This window comes from Primulina eburnea, chromosome 6 (assembly GCF_022965805.1).
Source record: "Primulina eburnea isolate SZY01 chromosome 6, ASM2296580v1, whole genome shotgun sequence".
Taxonomy (NCBI): Eukaryota; Viridiplantae; Streptophyta; class Magnoliopsida; order Lamiales; family Gesneriaceae; genus Primulina; species Primulina eburnea.
The window spans coordinates 22,028,338-22,046,281 of NC_133106.1; the positions used below are offsets into that span (position 1 = coordinate 22,028,338).

The 17,944-nt window shown below is 37.0% G+C and overlaps 1 non-coding gene across 1 annotated transcript; it reads left to right on the forward strand.

Annotated features, from left to right (window-relative positions):
• Nucleotides 1-4,389: 4,389 nt before the first annotated feature.
• On the forward strand, nt 4,390-4,495 carry LOC140835625 (small nucleolar RNA R71). The gene has a single exon (XR_012118946.1). It is a non-coding gene; the product is annotated as a small nucleolar RNA R71 (small nucleolar RNA).
• Nucleotides 4,496-17,944: the final 13,449 nt, after the last annotated feature.

The window sequence follows — 17,944 nt, forward strand, 5'->3', positions numbered from 1 at the left end:
AATATGATACACGGTCCTTACATCGGAACTCCTCCAACTGATCTAGTTGAAGCAAACGTCGTTCACCTGCATCAGTAAAGTTAAAGTTTAGTGCTTTTGTTGCCCAATATGCCCGATGCTCTAATTCGACAGTTAAGTGACATGCTTTACCAAACAATAATCTGTACGGTGTCGTGCCTATTGCTGTTTTGAACGCAGTCCTATATGCCCAAAGAGCATCATCTAACCTCACCGACCAATCTTTCCGACTCACACCTACCACTTTTTTCAAAATCCGCTTAATTTCTCGGTTAGACACTTCCACTTGACCACTAGTCTGGGGGTGATAAGGGGTAGATATCTTATGTGTGACACCGTATTTGCTCAAAAGTTTTTCAAAGAGTTTGTTGCAAAAATGAGTGCCACCATCACTAATGATTGCTCGGGGTGTTCCAAATCAGTTAAAAATGTTTTTCTTTAAAAATTTTAAGACCACTTGAGCATCATTAGTGGCGTACGCTTCCGCCTCTACCCACTTAGACACATAATCCACCGCAACCAAGATGTACTTTTTCTTGAAAGAACTGGGAAACGGTCCCATGAAGTCTATCCCCCACACATCAAAAACCTCACACTCAATTATATTATTTAAAGGCATTTCATGACGGTTAGAGATGTTACCTGACCACTGGCATTTATCACAATGTAGCACATAAGAACGAGCATCTTTAAAGAGGGTTGGCCAATAAAAACCACATTCAAGTACCTTGGATGCCGTCCTTGTTGGTCCGAAATGACCACCTACCTCACGGTTATGGCAGTGGTTGAGAATTTGATCAAATTCTTCCTCTGCAACACACCGTCTAATCATGGAATCTGCACAAATCTTAAACAAGAACGGTTCCTCCCAAAAATAGTATTTCACGTCAGAAAAGAATTTCTTTCTTTGGTGAAACGATAGGTTTGGTGGAGGTGTGCCTGTGACAAGAAAGTTAGCGAAATTTGCATACCAAGGACAATTTCTCACCTCAAAGAGTTGCTCATCAGGGAACCAATCATTTATAGCACGATCGACAGAATCATCACAAATAAATTCTAATCTAGACAAGTGACCTGCTACCACATTCTCAACCCCTTTCTTATCTTTGATTTCTAAGTCAAACTCTTGCAATAATAAAATCCACCGAAGTAAGTGTGGCTTTGCATCTTTTTTAGCGAGTAAGTATTTAAGGGCAGAATGATCAGTGAATACAATTACTTTGGACAAAACAAGGTATGAATGAAATTTGTCAAGTGCGAATACTACTGCAAGTAATTCCTTTTCAGTTGTTGCATAATTCAATTGAGCCTCATCTAAGGTCTTACTTGCATAGTAAATTGTGTGAAATACCTTGTTTTGCCGCTGGCCAAGTACGGCCCTCACTGCATTGTCACTGGCGTCGCACATGATCTCGAAAGGTAAATCCCAATTCGGTGCTACCAAAACAGGAACCGTCACCAAGCGCTCCTTCAAATTCTTGTATGCCTGTAAACAGTCAGAATTGAAATCAAATGGCACATCTTTCATAAGTAAGGAAGATAGAGGTTTGAAAATTTTTGAAAAATCTTTTATAAAACGCCGATAAAAACTGGCGTGGCCTAGAAAACTTCTAACTCCCTTTATGGACGCCGGAGGTGGTAAGTTCTTGATGGCTTCAACTTTCGCCTTATCCACCTCTATTCCGTGCTCCGAAATCTTGTGCCCTAGGACAATTCCCTCTTGTACCATGAAATGACACTTTTTCCAATTAAGAACCAAATTCGTCTCCTCACATCTCAACAACACCACCTTCAAGTTCTGCAAACAGTCATCAAAAGAAGGGCCGAAAATAGAGAAGTCATCCATAAAAATTTCAAGAAAAGTTTCTATCATATCATGGAATATAGCGGTCATGCAACGTTGAAATGTGGCAGGGGCATTACAAAGACCAAACGGCATGCGGCGAAAAGCGAAAGTTCCATAAGGACAAGTGAAAGTGGTTTTCTCTTGGTCCTCAGGTGCAATGGTGATTTCATTATACCCCGAATACCCATCTAGAAAACAATAAAACTCATGACCCGCTAACCTCTCAAGCATTTGATCAATAAAGGGAAGGAAAAAGTGGTCTTTTCGGGTGGCATCATTCAATTTCATATAATCAATGCACACACGCCATCCCGTAACAGTTCTGGTGGGTATTAGTTCATTATTCTCATTTGTAATCACAGTAATCCCACCCTTTTTCGGCACACACTGAACTGGACTTACCCATGCACTATCAGATATAGGATAGATAATACCTGCATCGAGAAGCTTAATCGTTTCTGCCTTTACTACCTCTTGCATCTTTGGATTCAATCTTCTCTGAGGTTGCACAAGAGGTGAGTACTTGTCTTCCATCAAGATCTTGTGCATGCAGACTGATGGATTGATCCCTTTGATATCCGCCACCTTCCACGCAAATGCACTCTTGTGCGCTTTCAGAACCTCCAACAGTTTGTCTTCCATCCCATCTGTCAAAGCAGCAGAAATAATGACAGGTAAAGTGTTATTCTCACCTAAGTAAACGTACTTGAGGTGTGGAGGCAACGGCTTTAGCTCAAGTGTTGGTGGCTCCTCGATGCTTGACCTTTGAGGGGTCAAATCTCTTCGTTCTCCTAGATCCTCCAGTCGCATCCTCATTGGCTTTCTCCATGGATGGTTGGCATTGAAGTGTGCCACTATTTCAGCTTTTTCTTCATCCAATTCCTCTTCTCCCAATTCAGTAGTGATGGTGGCCTCCAAAGGGTCCCTAAGAGCATCCTGCACATAGTGAGACACAAGAGAGTCAAAAGCATCAATTCTAAAACAACTATCAGAATGCAGTGTGTGCTTAAGTGCATTAAAAACATCAAAAGTAATCTCTTCATCGCCCACTCTCAATCTCAAATTCCCTTCTTGCACATCTATCAGTGCCTTGCCAGTTGCAAGGAACGGTCTCCCCAAAATTAGAGGCATCTCTGTATCCTCCTCTATGTCGAGCACCACGAAATCAGCAGGAAAAATAAACTTATCCACTTTCACTAGCACATCCTCAATCACACCGCGGGGATACTTGACAGATCTGTCAGCAGCCAGTTGCAAGGACATCCTCGTCGGCTTAGGCTCTCCCAACCCAAGTTTTCTAAACACAGACAATGGCATAAGATTAATACTTGCACCAAGATCACATAACGCTTTATGAAAAGCAACATCACCAATCATGCAAGGAATAGAAAAACTCCCTGGGTCTTTGAGTTTCGGTGGGATTTTGTTTTGCACCAAAGCGGAGCAATTTTCAGTTAAGTTCACTGTCATGTGATCCTCCAACTTCCTCTTATTGGCTAAAATGTCCTTTAAAAATTTAGCATAACTTGCATTCAAACATCGGCGAAGGGAATATTGATATGAAATTTTTTAAACACCTCAAGAAACTTACCGAATTGTGCATCTAGTTTTGCTTTTTTCAATGCTGCAGGGAAAGGTGGAGGAATAACAATTTTAGGTTGTGTAGTGGGTGCTAGTGTAGAGTTAGAAGACTTACCTTTAGATGTCGCAGTTTTCTCATCCACGGATTGAGTTTTCTCTTTTCCCTTGACTCCAAAACTTTCCCACTCTTCAACTCGATGGCCTTCACTTGCTCTTTTGGATTAGTCTCGGTATTACTTGGCAAGGTGCCCGGCTCTCTACTTGCTATCATCTTGGCCAACTGTCCAATTTGATTTTCGAGCCCTTTTATCGATGCATCTTGGTTTTGAAGTCTAGTTTCAGTGGATGAAATAAACTTAGACATCATTTGTTCCAAGTTGGACTTTTCTTCTCTAGGAGGATCGGATCTGTACATCGGTTGTTTACCATATTGTTGTCCTCCTTACGGTCGATTTTGACTGTTTTGACCGCCCCATGAGAAGTTTGGATATTGCCTCCACCCAGGATTGTATGTGTTTGAATAAGTGTAATGCCTTGGGCGGTTTTGGACTCCCACTTGATTCACTGGTGCCTCATTTTGCACATAGAATGGATTGTCATCCTGACAGTCCTTCGCATAGTGTTCCCTTCCACACTTTTCACAGAATATCTCTTGAAGACGCATCGCCGTGCCACCCATATTCAAGCCGTATATTTTTCTGTTTAAAGCATCAAGTTGTGCAGTAATAGCAGAAAAATCAGTTACCTGGTGCACTCCTGCACTCTTCCGCTGGTTGTTTCTTTCAGATTGAGGATGATAGCTGCTAGCAACCATCTCCTCTAACAATTCATATCCGTCCTCCGCGGTCTTTCTCAACAGGTTTCCACAAGCAGTCGCATCTATCATAGTACGGTTAGGAGTAAGCAAACCATAATAAAATGTTTGAACGACTAACCCAATTGGTAACTCGTGATGTGGGCATCTTCGTAGTAGATCCTTGAAGCGTTCCCATGCCTCATATAGAGATTCCTGATCAAATTGAGCAAATGTTGTAATGTCTGCCCGCAACTTCATGGTCTTGGAGGAAGGGAAGTATTTGATGAGAAAAGCTTTCTCCATGTCGTCCCACGTAGCGATCGACCCTACAGGCAAACAATTTAACCATGCCTTAGCTTTATACCGTAAAGAGAAAGAAAATAAACGCAACCTAACAGCATCATCAGAAACTCCATTGAATTTAAAAGTATCGCAAATTTCAAGAAAATCCGCGATGTGCGTGTTTGGGTCATCCATTGCAGTTCCTCCAAATTGGACTGTGTTCTGAATCATCTGGATTATGGCTGGCTTGATTTCAAAGTGATTTGCCTGCACGATAGGCCTCACAATGCTAGGGCGTGCACCCTCCAAAGAAGGCTGGGCATACTCCAGCATCGGTATGCGGCGCGGTACCTCCACATGTCTATCTTCACGACGTTCCTCCTCTTGATCATTCAATTGCCTCTCCATCAGTTCTTTTAGTCTCTGCTGCTGTCTTCTCCTGCGGAAAGTTCTTTCAATTTCAGTATCGTACTCAAGCTCCACGTCAAGTGACTTTGGCATGCACTAGACAAGATAACTGGAACAAAATATGGAGTGTTAGCTCAAGACAAATAAAATAATGCTAAAGAAAATAACTAGAAATAAAATTGTAGATTAACAGTCCCCGGCAACGGCGCCAAAAACTTGATCGAGCAAAACTTGCACTGTGATATCCTCAATAAAAATATGTTTTTGTATGCTCAAAATTTAATCGCAAGTGCACGATGTCAAGTAATAGAATAGTGTACATGAGTATGAGTATCGTTCCACTGAAGACTGTGTTTAACAATTATTATTCCAGTTATTAAAACTTTAGCAACGAAATTTGAGTGATTATTTTATAACTAATAAAATTTAATAAAACTAAATAAACCAGTTCAAGAATTTAATGAAGAGATATGAATGCTAGATCAATTGATTAAATTTCAATGATAAATGAATTTGTTGAGAATTCTGGTTTACCTACCTCGTATTAATTCGTTAATTCGTTCAATCGTGTTTAAATGCTTCTGACAGGATCTCCTATTCTATTGAACACTCTCTCTCGAGCTATGCCAAACTAATTCTACCCAATGAAGTAATTAAACGTCTTTAATTATTTATCAAGAGTGAATCGCATTTCGATTTATGAAATCCCCTAATTTTCGACCCTTAGTACTATGATTATCGGCACGTATCCAATTTCATATATCTATGTAAATTGTAGATCCGCGGATTATACTACTCGATCCTATCACTCGTTATTCTCTCGAACTCACTCGTGATATGAAAACGTCGTTAAAGTTAGCTACGCTTTAATGACACAATAAAATAATAGTATAATCAAGAATCATGCAACAATCGAATATAAATTAATTCAAATCAAAGTTTGGGGTAGGATCCCCTTGAATCCCAACAAATATTAAATTTAGCTACTAAAGTTCATCTTTGAAAATCACAAAACAAAGTTCAACTGACAGAAACTAAATAACAAATACTAGAGTTGGCGAAAAACGCGAAGAACGACGCCCGGAAAACTTCCAATCTTCAATCCAAGCGCAAAGTGCTCTCCAAAAACTTGTGGCTGCTCAAGAATCCCGTCTGAATGCCCCCAAAGTCGTCCCAAAAAACCTTACCATATCATTCTCCTTCCGAAATTAAGGAATGGAATCGCGCATGATATTTTCCAAAAATAGGTGGCGCTCGGGCGGTAGAAAAGTACCGCTCGAGTGCCACACCTTTTGTAAAGATGCTTGGGAAGTGCGACATTCACGCTCGGGCGGTAGAAAACTACCGCTCGAGCGCCGACTCTTCTGTAAAAATCCTTCAGCTATTCATCTTTCGCGCCCGGGCGGTAGAAAAGTACCGCTCGGGTGCCACTCATTCTGTCCCTGGCATTCTATTTTGTACACTTTGCTCTCTTTTTGGTTTTCCGACCATTTTTCCTGCAAATTCATCACCCAATAGTGAGACATGATAATATGCAAATGAGTACTGTAAAATGAACAAAATGTAAATGAAATGCATGCATGCACAATGCAAACACAACTAAAACTAATGCAATAAAGCGCGTAAAAACCACACCTATCAGAGATCAAGACTGGAAGATGGTGGGCCCGATGTACAAGATGAAGATAAGTAAAATATTGGAAGCACTTGTAATAGTTGCATTTGCATCTCTGCATTTACCTAGGTTTTGGACTTGGATCCATGTCTGGCTCACATGGATCTAATAGTGGTTGTGATCGATCATCCTTGTTTATTATTTTTGTCATGTTATGATATATATGCGATACATATAGTAGTATGCATGTATGTATAGTATTATATAATATACTTGTATGAATCCGGCAAATACACAATCTTGTGACACAGGATTTTAAATTAAAATGATGAGACAATTTTAAAATTAAATCTCTCATTTTGAATAAGATTCAAATTTTATATCAAACCAAAAAAGTAAAAATTAAAAGAGTTTAATTTATTATTGCCTTCCATCAACCGTGGTTGCATGTTGATCGCTACCCGCGGACAATGTCTGCTCATATTATTGGGGAGGCCTGGACGCCAGAAAGTTGTGACTTCCACTGGACATATGATGTTAATTGAGTGGAACTCCCATGACTTCGGCTCATATTATTGGGGGAACTCATGACGACCGTCTACTACAATTCAATATTGATAGGTCAGTTTGACACGTAAAAATAAACAGCGTCATATTAATGAGTCCTTATTAAACGTGAGGCCGGAGGTTGCATAGGGTGCAATTGGATTATACCTTTTTAGAAATTATAATTGTCTGATATTATTCGGGATTATAATTGTCTAATTGGACTCTACGTGTGACAGATCTTTTACTCAACATCTTTGGGATGCTTCAAACAAAATATTCTCCAATGAGCTGAAATAGATCGTGTTCTAAGAATATTAACGCCGATGAATTAAATCAAGTTTGGTTAAAAACCAAGCAGAAGAAACTCGAAGTAATCCTTCGTCAAGAATACTGTTAACTTAGAAAGCATTTTATCTTATGTAACTGAATAACCGAAAGAAGATAGATTAGTTTTTTGCATTCTTCAGTTAAGTTATGGTGTCAACTGAACTGACAAATACTCCAAATGATCAAAACAGTTTGAAAGCAATAGTTAATCAGTTAAATACACAAGATATGTTTGTGGATGTTCAGAGACTTCAACTGCTCCTACGTCACCCCTTCTACCACCTCGGGTAGGATCCACTAGAAGACTTTGATTTATACAACTACTTGTACAAACCCACTCAGCTAAGACTTACCCACTGCCTAAACTGAACTCCTAGACTTATACTGAAGGCGGCACCTTCCAGTCAACAGTTATTTAATGTCTATGTGATAAAAACTACATACACAAGTTTAACGTCTTTAAGCAAGACTGTATTTGAGTGGTTGAGGGTGTTTGTGTGTGTGAGAACTGAGCAAGGATGTTCTCACACACTGAGGAAAATACGCTACTATTCTAAGCTGATATATCTGTAAAGAGTTCCCTCGACTGGGCTGAATGCTTTTCTTAAGCTGATATGGCTTTGAAGCATGCCCTTTTTCTCTCTCTCTTGAGTTGTGTATATTTGAGTCTTCACTGATCTTCTCTTTATATAGGCGGGAAAACTGATCGTACAGTGAGACTCATTTATTGTATCTGTTGCATTTGAATCGGCTTCTTGGAATTTGTGTCTCGTCTTTTTGACTGCTCTTTTGAAGCATTTTGTCTCTAATGCACTGATGCAACGTCCATTATTGTCCTTTGATTGGATAATGGCTTTGTACCTTCACGTACAGCTGGATTCCACTTGAAAGAGTTTGTCTTCATCCATAACTGAAAGATTCTAACTGATGCTTCGAACTGGTCAGTTGAACTGATCTTTCAGTTGGGCTGGTGAAATCAGTTGACTCGTCAGTGGAACTGATTTCACTCTCGTTCAGTTGGACTGATCAGCCGTGTTTCTTCATCAGTTGAACACTCCTTCGGCTGGCCAGACTTCTGAGCTTTTCCTGCTGAATCACCTAACAACTAGACAATCAGCTGGACTGCTCAATTGACGTAACCAGTTAGACTGATTCATTTTGTGCGATCAGTTGGGTCTTTAGTTTTGCGATGTAAACATCTCGTGAGTGATCCTAGATGCTGCAAATTAAGGTAGATCATTAGTAACACAATTAAAATTTTTTTTATCATCAAAATCAAGATTTCAAACTTGAAAAGTTCCAACAACGTGCCCACTAAGGAAATACAATTTCTCTTTTTCATCAGAGGGTGGTGGAAATGTCAAAATAGTGGGAGGGAAATTTATAAAATAAAATTCATATTTTATATCTTAGAATTATTTTAAAATAATTAGCAACCATAATTCTGTTTCCATATCAGTATATTTTCGATTTCGTCACGTAATACATTTATTAACAAGCTAACTGAATCTAGTTTTCAAGACTGGTTGGGAAATTGTTCTAAATTAGGAGAAAATAGCAAACACACTAATGTCAGTCCTGCTGAACTGACAAAACATGCAAGATGGTAGGACCATAGTATGAAAGCTAAAGTGTAACATGCTTGCTTCTATGTCAAATGAACTGTATGGACAATTTGATGAAATGTTGAATGATGCTGACATTCGAATGCATGTGCAAGAGTTGCAAGGTACATGAAACTCGTACAATGATGCACACCACTTTTAAAAGCTCATGACTACACGCATACAAGATGGAACTCTGGCCCATGAGCCTGGTGTACATATAATTGGGTTTATTGAGAAAATGGTGAGCCTCGAATATGTGATTCCTAACGAGTTGCTTGATGACATCTATTTGTTTTCTTTCTCTTCCTCGTTTGACAGGGTTATGGTGAACGTCAATTTGAATAAGATAGATGATAAATTGAAGAGCTAGTCAATACGCTTATGATTTATGAGATCACTATAAAAAAAAGAAAATGTTGTTTTTTCTAATAGGTCTTTCGTCAAGACGAAAATGGCTCTGCCCTTCACAAAAAAAAACAAACCCAATAAGAGGCAAACTCTGAAGGACACTTAAAAGAGCCTACAAAGCCTGATAAGTCAGACCATATTTATTTCACTGCTAAGAAATTATATGCGCCAGAAATGTGGAAATGATAAGTGAATGTCTAAGTAAACATGATTTCAACGAAAAACAAAAGAAAGTTAGATGATCCAAATCTCGCACAAATATGGCACGCTAGACTAGGTCATATTTCTCAAAGAAGGATGAACAAGCTAGTGGAAGAAGGCATGTTTGACTTGTCAGACATAAATTCTCTACATACTTGTGAGCGCTGTCTAAAAGGAAAATTGACTAAGACTCCATTCAATGGAAATGTGGAATGTGCACATGGTCTACTGGATTTGATCCAAATCATGACGTTTGTGGACCGCTAAGTGTTAGCAAAAAATTTGGGCAATCCTATTTCATTACCTTTACTTTTGACTATTCGAGGTATGTGTATGTTCATTTGATGAAACAAAAATCTGAAGCATTTGAAAAGTTCAAAGAATTCAGATATGAAGTAGAAAACCAGCAATAAAAAAGTATTAAAATAGTTCGATCTGATCGAGGTGGAGAATATTTGAGTGCTGAATTTTTGGGTTATCTAAAAGAGAATGAGATCCTCTCACAGTAGACTCCACTAGAAACACCACAATTTAATGGTGTTTCTGAACGTTGTAATCGAACCTTGATGTACATGGGGCTTTGCGCTTGACACTGTGGCAATGTTGTTGAATAATGTCCGTACTAAAATAGTGGATAAAATACCATATGATATATGGATGGAAAAACTCCCAAATATTCTTATTTGAGAATATGGGGATGTCCTGCTTATGTGAAGCAGACAGTGGGAGAAAAGTTGGATAGTAGATCCACTATGTGCTACTTTGTAGGATATCCAAATAATTCTGTTGTATATTATTTTTATCATCCCAATGAAGCAAAAAATTTTTGTTTCAATAAATTCCACCTTTTTGGAAAAGGAATTTCTATTAGATAGAAAAAGACAAGATGATAGAACTTGAAGAAATTCAAGATACTCCATCTACTGTAGAAGTTGAATCTAATCTCCAACAACCAGTAATTGAAGTACACGCTCCTAGAAGGTTTGATAGGGGGTTGTCAGACCACCTGCAAGATATACGCTTCCTCATGAACAAGGCCATGACGAGCCTTGTGTTGGATGTGATCCAATGAACTTCAAAGAAGCAATATCTGATACTGATTCATCCAAATGGCTTGAAGCCATGCAGTCTGAAATAGACTCTATGTATTCAAATCACGTCTGGCATTAGTGGACCCACATGAGGGAATCGTTCTCATAGGATGCAAATGGATCTACAAAAGAAAGCTTGGGGCGAATGGGAAGGTATTGGCCTTCAAGACAAGACTGGTAGAAAAGGTTATACTCAAAGGCAAGGAATTGACTATGAGGAAACTTTTTCACCAGTTGCTATGTTTAAGTCCATCAGAATACTATTAGTCATAACATCATGGTATGACAACGAGATATGACAAATTGATATAAAGACTGCATTCCTCAATGGAGACATCAAAGAAAAAATTTATGTGTCTCACCCTGAGGGATACACATCAGTAGGAAGTGAACATAAGGTATACAAACTTTATAGATCAATATATGGTCTCAAGCAAACGTCAAGGATTTGGAACCTCAGATTTGATAGCATTATCAAGGAATTTGGTTTTACTAAAAATCCTGAGGAACCATGTGTGTACAAGAAAGTTAGTGAGAGTGCAGTGACATTCCTAGTATTTTATGTTGATGACATCCTACTCATTGTGAATGATGTAGATTACTGCAATCGGCTAAAGTATGGTTAGCAAGTAAATTCTCCATGGAAGACATGGGTGAAGCATCCTATGTATTGGGAATACAAATCTATATAGATAAATCAAAGAGGATGATTGGGCTCACCCAAGCGACTTATATCGATACCATCCTGAAAATATTTTCTATGGAAGAGTCCAAGAGATGATACTTACCAATGTGTCATGGTGTTAGTCTATCTAAGGCAATATGCCCCAAGAGATAGAAATGATGACATGTATTTCATATACGTCAGCCATTGGTAGTATCATATATGGTATGATATCGACACGTCCTGATGTTGCTTACGCTTTGAGTGTTATAATCAGATATCAGACGAACTTTGGTCCAATGCATTGGAAGACCGTGAAAGATATTCTTAAGTACTTGAGAAGGACTAAGAACTTGTTCATGGTCTATAGGGGTGGAGAATTGAAAATAGAAGGCTACACTGATTCTAGCTTCCAATGTGACGTAGATGATTCGAAATCGACCTCTGTTTTTGTATTCATGCTAAATGGTGAGGCTGTTTCTTGGAAAAGTTCCAAGCAAGATACCGTTGCGGATTCCACCAGTGAAGTTGAATACATTGTTGCATCTGCTGCAGTCAAAGAGGCAGTTTGGATGAGGAATTTTGTACAAGATTTTGGCGTTGTTCCTAATGGAGTTGATCCAGACTCGGTGTACTGCGACAACACTGGTACCGTTGCGCAAGCAAAGGAACCAAGGTCTCATCAGCGATCCAAACATGTACTGATGAAGTTCCACATCATACAGGAGATTGTGGGAAGAGGAGACATATCAGTCGAAGGAGTCCCCTCTGCAGATAATGTTGTTGATCCACTTACAAAGCTCTTGTCAGGACCATTGTTTGAGAAGCATCGCGAAACAATGGGATTAAAGTTTATGGGTAGTTGGCTCTAGGGCAAGTGGGAGATTGTTAGAGTAGTTGCCCTGTAAGCCAACTGTTGACTAGGGATTTTATTGATTCAGTTATAATAAACAATCTTTATTTTAGTATAATTCAATATTTCATGGTTTGTTATTTCTTTATCTGTATATCCATGTGAACAACATAGATAAAGACCTTGATTATACTTTAATACAAATGAATCGTAATTCAATGTCGCAACTCATTTGTAAACACTGTATAATCTAAATTCGTTCCTAGTCAATTCAGCCACCTAAAACATGGATAAAGGTCGCTTGAGCTCGAGACTAGCATCTGTGATGTTGTGTACCGCGTTTCTTGGTAAGGGCATAAAGATGTCCAAACATGCAGATGGGTAGTCATATGATGATTATACCGAACAACCCTCCCTCGTACTTTCCAAGTGGTTATTATTCATCGAGAGGATAAGTCTGTGGTTATGATTGTACACCATTAGTCCTTACGACCCAAGATAACACTGAGGCTCTATATCCTAGGGCTATGCTTTGACTCGTTTACTGACTCCAGGAAAGTCATCAGGTGACGAGATTGGGTACAGTTGCGACACATATAGGAGCCAGTGCATTGTAGTGTGGGATTCACTGCTCACCTACGGCTATGGATATCATATGTGATCTGATAAAATAATAGTGCGTGGAATCTCTGGCCAGAGTATGAGATGTACGTTGGAGAAGGAGTTCTCCAATAGTACATGCGATGCCACTATTTTATGTGTCACATAGTTATCGAATAAATACGCAACCCTCGATGAACCAATGATTGCAGATTCGATCGTGATATATTAGATGAAAGGACCGTATTGTACGTTAATCATAATCGACTAGTTCTTACAGTGATACCTAGGGAATCATGGGGCGATGCTACTATACGCTCTTACCATGATTCAATGGGTATAATCAGAAATATGATTTCTGATATTCTCATTATCAATTATCGATACATAGAATGAGGCAAATTAAGATAAGCCCGAATAAAGGATTATGTCTTGAATCACAAAGAGTTGTGAACTCACGGCTAGCTGTATCCCTGAACCATTGAGAGTCACACAAGCACTGGTTTACTTGCTCCCGTTGAGATAATAAATTCAATGAGTTGGATTTATAAGAAATAACTTTGATATGATCAATCGATAAGCTTATAAATAAAGTTTATAAAAGCTTATAGAAATTTGGAGAGCATGACTGCTAAAACAGTCAAAAAGAAGTACACCTGCTTTATTTAGATTTTGATGATCTCGAAATTAAAGTCTGCATCATAATAACAAACAAGTTGAATTTGTTGCATCGATGAGGATGGATCGTCGATCGAGATTATGATGATATTAATGTAATGATAGCATGAATCATAGGCTTGTAAGAGTATAAACCCATCATGCTAAATTTATTAAACTTCAAATGGGTTTTAATAATTAAATTATATTTTAATTGAGTTAAAATATAAACCATTAAATTTTTATAAAATATGGTATTGATTTATACAATATAGAAATATTCATGATACTATAATTTAATATCTTGCACATAAAAAGGAAATAAATCAATGCACGATATTCTCTTAAAATTATGCGCAAAAACTTAATTAATTATGTAAATTAAAGATTAGAAAGAATAATAAGATTTTCATTCTTGGTTTACGTGAAGGCCATCCGAAATTTTGGAATAAGATTTCATTAATTTTCGGCTCTTCTCAAGAATTCGTGCGCGGCTCTCAGATCCAATTTCTTTTGCAACAAAAATTTGGCTTATAGTATTGAGTCAAATTTTTCTTCGTGTTCTATCTTTACGTGAAAATATCTTCTAATTTTCTAGTGCAAATTAGAAGAAGAACAAGTAATCCGATCGTGTATCTGATTCGGAGATCGAAGAAGGAGGTTCGAAGAAAGTTCATAGGAACATACAACACGCTCTGTTTGGACACGAGAAAATCGAGAACCCAACAGAGTGATAGAGCACAGAAGAAGTCGACCCACTACCTCTCAATTAAGGTGGCCGAAACTTCATACGTGAGAGCTGAAGTTTTTTTGCCAAAATCCTTGAAAAATCTCGAAGGAATCTATTTTGCAATTTATATCTTTTCACCGAATATTTATGCATTAAAAAGAAATCGAGATTGGTTATAGTTGGCATGCATTTTAGAATCTTTTATTAACTTAATTAATTAGATTAATTAAATAAAGAAAAGATTAGAAATCAAGTCCACGACCGGATTACTTGTTCCTCTTCTAGTTTAGATTAGAAAATTAGAAGACGTAAGCAAACGAAGAAAATTCACAGGGACATAAAACAAGAGCTACATCCGCTAACACCGGAGTAGTTGAAGTCAAGTGAAATTATTCACCAAGACATAGTTTGGTACACATGATAGGATAAACATGTGATATATAATATAATGATAAGTTAATGATAAATAAGATGTAAGATATTATATTTAACTAGCCACCGAGGCACACGCGTTGCGTGTGTCATGAATATATGAGGGTAATATATTAAACATTCATGATATTACAACACCATGACACCAAAACATTTTGTACTTGATCCATGAAAAGCATGGGATTCCAAAGCTTAAACATTTTGTACTTGACACCAAAACATGATAAAGGTGTTGATTATAAAAATAATATTATTTTGAAGCAGTAATATCATCTCATGTGAAATAATTATAAACTTCAATGTAAAAGAAGTAAACAAATAGTCAAAAGATTGTTCAAAAAATATGAGTATATCATCAAACAAAAACTTATTGAATATAAAAACCTAAAATTTCTCGTCTTCATTCAGCTAATAAATAGAACAAAAAAAATTAAAATTGTAGTTATCTTTAAGCATTTTATGCATACGTTAAACTCACTATGGTCTAGCGTAATAAGAAAATATTCATTTTATCGAATCATATCATAGTACAACATAAACATATAAAATAAATAGAACAATCTATTAAAGCGTGCAGTAAAAAATTGTTATGACAGAACAAAATATAAATTATTGCAAGTATTTCGCTAAATACATGGTAAATAAAGTAGAAATTGGCAAACTCCTTTTATTTGACAAAAAACCGAAATATTGTAAGTAGATCACTTGACCAAAATGAAGAATACAAAGATGAAGTAGAAATGGAAGAAGTCAAATCCATTCTTCTAATTTGGTATTTGATCGACGTCGAGCAAGGTAAGATTGTCGTCGTCGTTTGTATTCTTTCACGTTCGTTATGCGTTAGCATTTGTCGTCTTTCCATGAGTAAGAGTTGGATTTGTCATGTCCTGCATAGAATCATAGACCAATAGTTAATGTACTTGTGAAAATGACTAAATAATAATGGAATACATTTCAGCAAAATTTGAACCAATTTTTTGTTCATGTACATACATGACATTGTCGTAAACTATTTGAAGCTATATTTTGTCTATATATCGTCATTTTTGTCTAAATATGACAGATAAAAAAAATTTATATATATTAATACCATTGTGTTATGTTCATTGATCATGAATGAATTTGATTGTTAAATTATAAAAATTTTCTATTTTTTTTAGAATTTTCCATAATAAAGTCTCAAAATGTTTACTTGAAATTTTGAAAGAAAAAAAACATCATATATGCGGAGACTTTTGTTGTTGATTTGCGATGTCGTTTTGGATAGAAGACATGTTATTGACATTGATGTTTGGTCTATGTTCTCCTGAACTCGTGGATTCCATTTTTCAATTTTTAGATAGCTGCAAGAGAAATATAAATTTAAAATTTGTTATTTGAGATGTAGTGTTTGATCACTGTTTATCTTATTGTTACAATAAAAGGGTCAAAACTCAGATATTGTAAATAAAAGTTTAAAATTTGTTAGTTTCAGAATGAGGTAATATGACAATGTATGACAGAATAAAAAGTATATTTTGAGACAACAGAATGATCATTATGAAATTCAATAAATTTAAATTTTCATGAGCATAAAAAATTCCAAGTACTTTTGTACAAAACCGCAAAACTCGATTATCTTGTTTGAAGAACAAATCAACATGAGGTGACATAAAAACATTGCATCCAATTCCAAACCAAAATTTTCTCTTACCAAAACATTGATACACTGAATATGATTAAAAAGTTATGGAAAAATGTAAATAACCTAAGAAGCCCTACATAAAGATCTCAACTTTGCATCACTATCAAGGTATAAATGAGAAATGAGTTTTTTTAAAAAACTAAAGGTTGTTATCAACACAGCCAAAGACAAAAAATAAATAAAATAAGATCTTTTTGATACACGGAATATTATGAAAAAGATATGAAAAATTGATAGTTATGAAAAGCTGTATATTAACCTAAGAAGCCATACTTAAAGGTCTCAACTTTGCATCAATGTCAGAGTATAAATGAGAAATGAGTACAAACTTTAGATCACCCTGTTCAATTTGCTTATTGCAATTGCATATATTATCACAAATAATATGCTTATTGCACTTGCATGTACCAAAATACCCAAGGTTTGATGATGTTCAATTCAAGAATTTAAATACCAGAATAGACTAACTGGAATATGAATACTTCAATTCCAATAAATAAATATGTACCGGAATGATGGTAAGAGGAATTTGATCCAAGTGAATTAAAATAATAATACCATTGATATTATATTGTGATACATCTATAGTATTTGCACATGCTTGGGATCATTTACAGAGATCTTAATCCAGAAAACGTTTTAGTAAAGGAAGATGGACAAATAATGTTGTCAGATTTCGACCTCTCCTTGAGATGTGCTGTGAGCCCAACCTTAGTCAAATCCTCGGTTCCCAACACAGAATCCAAGAATGCAGGCTACTGTGTCCAGCCTTCTTGCATCGAACCATCGTGTGTGATCAAGCCAGCTTGTATCCAACCAACGTGTTTTGGACCACGTTTCCTTAAAAACCCAAAAAAAGAAAAAAAAATCCAAACCAAAAAAAAAGAAATACATAACCATGTCACCCCTCTTCATGAACTTATAGCCTAACCCACAAATGCTCGGTCCATGTCCTAAGTAGGCACGCACGAATACTTGGCACCCGAAATAATAAAAGGCGATGGCCACGGCAGTGTAGTGGATTGGTGGACATTTGGGATCTTTCTTTATGAGCTCTTGTTCGGGAGAACTCTTTTTAAGGGTGCTGGAAATAGAGATACTTTGTTTAATGTTGTTGGACAGTCCTTGAGGTTTCCCGAAACGCCTACTGTTAGCTTTGCTGCAAGAGATTTGATCAGAGGCTTGCTTGTGAAAGAGCCACAGCATCGCCTTGCGTATAGACGTGGGGCAACCGAAATTAAACAACACCCAATTTTTCAGAGTGTGAATTGGGCTCTTGTATGCTGTGCCACTCCGCCAGATGTGCCACAGCCGTTCTTGGTGCCGGATGCAGGAACACCTAAATCAACAAAGGAATCACTAAAAAACCATACAAATTATGTCCATTGATATGTATATAAAATCCAGACAACATTTCCATTTCAATTAAACGTGTAAATGTTTAGGGAGAGAAAATATAAAAAAAATTAAAAACACGATAATCGCGAATCAAACCCGTGTAAATCTTCACAGACATTACTCGACCAGACGCCACTATTTCTACATCCTACAATCAACGATCATTCAATCCAAATTGGAGAAAAAGTAGAATTCAA